The following is a 6,017-nucleotide window of genomic DNA, read 5'->3' as shown; positions in this document are numbered from 1 at the left end:
TCTCTTGACGAACTCTGTTGCTTCCTTTTGCAAGGTTGGCCAGTAAAAACCGGCTCGAAGTACCTTTTTGGTGAGAGCTCTTGCCCCAAGGTGGTTGCCACACATGCCTCCATGGACTTCCTCTAGGACGTCCCTCGGAGCAGAGGTTGGCATGCATTTTAAGAGAGGTGTAGAGATTCCTCTCCTATATAGGATGTCGTGCATTATGGTGTAGTATTGTGCTTCTCGTACTAGTCTTTTTGCCTCCTTTTTAGCTGCAGAGAGTGTGTCAGATTTGGGTAGTTGATTATGGGAGTCATCCATCCTTGATCCTAACCTGATATGGTTAGGATCTTTTCTTCCTCTGAGATTTATGGACTTTGTAGTATTTCTTGGATGAGGCTTCTATTATTGCCCCCTGGTTTGGTGCTGGCTAGTTTCGAAAGTGCATCAGCTCGGGCATTTTGTTCCCGAGGTATGTCTCAGACCTCATATTCCCCAAATTGTCCGAGCTATTCTCTGTTTTTGTCCAGGTATTTTTGCATGGTGGGATCCTTAGCTTGATAGCTCTCTTCCACTTGTGAGGTGACTACTTGTGAGTCGCTAAAGATGGTAAGCTTTTGAATTCCTACCTCCCTAACCAGCCTTAAACCAGCCAGTAGAGCTTCGTATTCTTCTTGGTTATTTGAGGCAGGAAACTCGAACTTCAATGAGAGCTCGATTTGGGTTCCCTGATCGCTTTCTAGAATTACGCCTGTGCCACTTCCGGCTTTGTTCGAGGATCCATCCACGTAAAGGTTCCATTCTATGGGGGTGCCTGGGGTGTCAGTGTACTCTGCGATGAAGTCCGCTAGATACTGTGACTTAATGGCTGTCCGAGCTTCGTATTTGAGGTCGAATTCGGATAACTTGACTGTCCACTGTAGGATTCTTCTGGCCAGATCTGTTTTCTGTAAGATACCTTTTATGGTCTGGTTGGTCCGCACTCTGATAGTATGAGCTTGAAAGTATGGGCAGAGTCATCGAGAAGTGAGGAAAAGGGCGTAGGCGAACCTTTCTATCTTTTGATAGTTTAGTTCAGCCCCTTGTAAAGCCTTACTAATGAAGTAGATATGTTGTTGCCTGTTTTCGTCTTCTCTGACTAGTGCTGAGGCTATCGCCTGACTTCCTACTGCGAGGTATAGGATTAGTTCCTCGCCTTCCCTAGGTCGGGTAAGGATGGGTGGTTGCCCCAGAAATTTCTTGAAATCCTGGAAGGCTTGTTCACATTCTGGAGTCCATTCATACCTCTTTCCCTTCCTTAATGTTGCATAGAAGGGAAGAGACCTTAAGGCTGATCCAGCTAAAAATCTAGATAGGGCTGCTAGTTTTCCATTGAGCTATTGTATCTCTTTGACACAGGTGGGACTTTTCATGTTGAGTATGGTCTGGCATTTATCTAAGTTTGCCTCAATTCTTCTCTGGGTGAGCATGAAGCCCAAGAATTTGCCAGCTTCTATCGCGAAGGTGCACTTTGTGGAGTTAAGTCGCATCCCATGCTTTCTTATTATGTCGAACACTTTTGTGAGATCGGATAACAATGATTCCTCACTTTGTCTTTTTACCAGCATGTCGTCAACATAATCCTCTATTAGCTTTTCGATGTGATCGGTGAAAACTTTGTTCATCAATCTTTGGTATGTAGCCCCTGCATTTTTTAGTCCGAAAGGTATGACTATATAGCAGTAGTTTGCTCTTGGTGTTAAGAACGAGGTATTTTCCTGGTCGGCCAGATACATTGGGATTTGGTTGTATCCTGAATAAGCGTCCATGAAGGAAAGGTACTTGTATCTGGAGGAGGCGTCCACTAGAGTGTCTATATTTGGGAGCGGGTAGGGATCTTTTGGGCAGGCTTTATTGAGGTCGGTGTAATCCGTGCACATCCGCCACTTTCCATTTGACTTCTTTACCAAGACGACGTTGGCTAGTCACGATGGGTACTTAACGTCCCTTATGAACCCTGCCTTGAGTAAGGCTTGTACCTGCTCTTCCACAGCTTGGGACCTTTCTGGGCCAAGCTTCCTACGCCTCTGTTGTACTGGCCAAAATCTAGGGTATACTACCAGTTTATGGCACATTAGCCTAGGATCTATGCCGGGCATGTTTACGGCCTTCCATGCAAAGAGGTCGGAATTATCCTTTAGGAATTGTATCAGCAGCTCCTTGAGGTTTCCTTTTAAGGTTGCTCCTATATTTGTTGTTTTGTCTTGCGTATCCCTGATCCAAACTTCTTTGGTCTCCCCTTCTGGTTGAGGACGAAGCTCTTCACGAGCTCGGACTCCCCCTCAGTTCGATAGTGTTGGCCTCTTTTCCTCCAGGGTTACCTTTAAGGTTCAGACTCTCGTTGTAACAACTTCACGCGAGTTTTTGGTCTCTATTTATGGTGGCAATCCCTTCTGGGGTTGGGAACTTCATGCACAAATGTGGAGTGGAGACCACCGCGGCGAGCTGGTTTAGCATTGTCCGACTGATGCCAAGGCATCTTAGCCTAGCTTCACTAGCATTTTTCTGTTAGTTTTAGTTGTTTTATGCATTTTCTTGAGCTTAAAGTAACCAAGAATGGTTAAATGAATAACAAAGCAATGAACCATCCAAACAGTATGATTTTGATGCAAATTCCATGAGTTTTTAGTTATATTACTTGAATGCTATGAATGGAAGATTTCTCATAAAATTTTGCAAGACTTTGATGCAGTTGTTTGGATGATTTCAGGGAAGAAGAGGTTAGGCAAGGAAGCAACAAAATTAATAAAGGAAGCTTGAATATCACATGTGGAGTTTAAGTTCCAGTTTAAGCTTAAACTGGAACTTAAACTGCCAAGCCATATAATGCTGGGAACTATCAGTGGCGTTTAAGCTCCAGTTTAAGCTTAAACTGGAGCTTAAACGCCAAAATCATGAAAGCTGAGGAAAAGCTGAAAGTGGCGTTTAACCTCCAGTTTAACCTTAAACTGGAAGTTAAACGCCAGAAATGAGAAATGCACCAGGGAGCCATTTCCACGTTTAAGCTCCAGTTTAACCTTAAACTGGAGCTTAAACGTGTTCGACCAAAATTCTCCTCCAGGGTTGCTTTCTTCATTTCCACGTTTAAGCTTCAGTTTAACCTTAAACTGAAGCTTAAACGTGTTCGACCAAATTCACACTCCAGGGTTGCTTTCTTCATTTCCACGTTTAAGCTCCAGTTTAAGCTTAAACTGGAGCTTAAACGTGTTCGACCATTCCACACTCCAGGGTTGCTTTCTTCCATTTCCACGTTTAAGCTTCAGTTTAACCTTAAACTGAAGCTTAAACGTGCTTGAGTTATACCACCTCCAGGAGTGTCCAACGTTTAAGTTCCAGTTTAAGCTTAAACTGGAACTTAAACGTGCTTCCACAAAAGGCATCACTGGAAGTGTCTGGCGTTTAAGTTGCAGTTTAAGCTTAAACTGCAACTTAAACGCCACTATTTGAAAAGGTTTCTGGGCCAAAGATATTGCAGTTTTAAGTTAGCATTTGAGCACAAACATTAACTTAAACGTACTCTGGTATGAAACCCAATTGAATATCATGGTTTATGGGATTGGGCCTGAAGAATTGATGAGTCTGGAATTTCAATTTGTTGAGTCATGTGTCATTACTTGATTATCACTAAGTTGGCTCAATGAATGTTACAGAATTGGATCAGCAGCCTCATCAGGATTATGGATCATAAACCCAAAGCAAAAGGAAATCAGGGAAAGGCCTCAAAGCCCAAGAAACACAACAGAAGCTCAATTTAGAAAGTGTATAAATAGGATAGAATTTAAGTTAGTTAGAGGACTTTTGATCATTTTTCTAGTTTTCATACTTTTTGTAATTGAATTCAGAGCTATGACTCACTAAACCCCCTTTCATTGGGTTAGGGAGCTCTATTGTAATTCAATGAATCAATAATAGTTTTTATCTTCTTCTTCAATCTTTTCTCTTGAATTTTTGTTAGAAAGCTTCTCGATCTAATTCCATTGGTTAGTTGTCTTGGGAAAGAAACTATCCATAATTGGAATCCTTCGGAACCTTGGGAAAGGAATGGAGGATTCATGCTAGAGAAGCTTTCTCACAGTGAATTGGATTGGGGTTTGGATGGATATTGTGACATGTAATCCTACCAAATTGTGGTTCATGAAACTGTGTGGTATAATCAGTGATCGAGCGTCATCTCTTCTTATGAACATTTAAACCAAGGGATTGGGAATTTGTTTGTTTTTAGAGAGAATTGGTGAGCCAAGGGATTGGGATCCAATCATATAAGATTGCCAAGCAAAATTCAATGAACGCATTGGTTGAGGAAGGGATAAAAATATTTTGATTCGGAGATCTCAATATCTCCTGAAACCCAATGAATTCCCCATTTCTGATCTACCACTTTCTCTTACATTCTGCAATTAAATTCATGCAATCACCCCGATCCCTTTTTAATTTCAGCAATTTAGCTTCTCGCTCTTTAATTCATGCAATTTAAGATTCCGCAATTTCAATTTCTTGCCATTTACGTTTCCCGCCAATTTTACATTCCGCAATTCTCATCTAAATCTTGATTCCGCTCAACTAGAACACACTTCTAATCCGAATTGCTCACTCAACCAATCCTTGTGGGATTCGACCTCACTCTATTGTGAGTTTTTACTTGACGATAACCGGTGCACTTGCCGGAAGGAATTTTTGCCGATCGTGCAATTTCCTAAAATCGTAGCATCAAGTTTATGGCGCCGTTGCCGGGGATTGGTTTTCGATTGACAATTCTCAAATTGGAAGTTAACTAGATTGAGCATTTTTCTTGTTTTGTTAATTCAGTTCAAGTTACTTGTTGAATTTTAATTTCTGCATTCTGTTACTTGCTTTCTTTCTTTATGCCTTTAAATTCAAGCAACTAACTCACTGACTCACTAACTATTTGAATTAATTCCTCAACTGCTCTAACCATACTCTTCCATTAACCAAGAGTATTTCACTTGTTTGTTGCCTGTGCTGTGTTCTTGTATGACAGGTAGGAGAGGAGAGACATCAACTCCTCCATATACCGAACCAGAGAGGACCCTTCATAAACTTAGAAGGGAAGCAAGAGGGAAGAGAGTACTGGGAGAAGAAGAATCTGAAGGAGAATCTGAGGACAATTTTGAGGAAGCTCTAGATCTCAACATGGATAGAGAAGTTCACAACCATGAGAGAGCTGATGGAAACAATGCCATTCCAGAGAGGAGGGTTCTTGGTTCATACATAAACCCAACCTCTAGGAATTGTGGTAGCAGCATTCAGAAACCACCCATTCAGGCCAACAATTGTGAACTCAAACCACAGAATATCACTGGTGGAGAATCATTGTTCATTTGGTGGGAGTGCTAATGAAGATCCAAACCAACATCTCACAAAATTCCTGAGAATTTGCGACACTGTGAAGTCCAATGGAGTCCAGGAAGATGCCTATAAACTGCTCTTGTTCCCATTTTCACTTAGGGACAAGGCAGCTAAGTGGCTGGAATCATTCCCAAGGGGGAGCCTAACAACCTGGGATGAGGTGGAAAGCAAGTTTCTGGCACGTTTCTACCCCCCACAAAAGGTCAATAGGCTTCGATCTGAGGTTCAGACTTTTAGACAACAAGATGGTGAAACTCTCAACGAGGCATGGGAGAGGTTCAAGGATTTGACAAGGAAATGCCCACCAGACATGTTCCATGACTGGGTGCAATTGCATATTTTCTATGATGGACTTTCTTATGAATCAAGGAAGGCTGTAGACCATTCATCAGGAGGTTTATTGAACAGGAAAAAGACTGTGGAAGAAGCCATTGAAGTGATTGAGACAGCGGCTGAGAATGAGTACTACTATGCTTCAGAGAGACACAACACTAAGGGAGTCATGGAGCTGAACCATGTTGATACAATTCTAGCCCAAAACAAGGTGTTTGCCAAGCAACTAGCAGAGCTCACCAGGAAATTAGAAACAAATCAAGTGGCTGCAATACACACACAAGATCAAGAGGAAG

General features: G+C 42.0%; 1 non-coding gene across 1 annotated transcript; it reads right to left on the bottom strand.

The window, feature by feature from the left end:
- Positions 1–5,596: 5,596 nt before the first annotated feature.
- Positions 5,597–5,700, bottom strand: LOC112699612 (small nucleolar RNA R71). The gene has a single exon (XR_003152556.1). It is a non-coding gene; the product is annotated as a small nucleolar RNA R71 (small nucleolar RNA).
- Positions 5,701–6,017: the final 317 nt, after the last annotated feature.

The sequence above is a fragment of the Arachis hypogaea genome, chromosome 6 (genome assembly GCF_003086295.3).
Source record: "Arachis hypogaea cultivar Tifrunner chromosome 6, arahy.Tifrunner.gnm2.J5K5, whole genome shotgun sequence".
Lineage (NCBI taxonomy): Eukaryota > Viridiplantae > Streptophyta > Magnoliopsida > Fabales > Fabaceae > Arachis > Arachis hypogaea.
The sequence above is the reverse complement of the archived record's forward strand: the minus strand, read 5'-3'. Positions and strand labels throughout refer to the sequence as shown.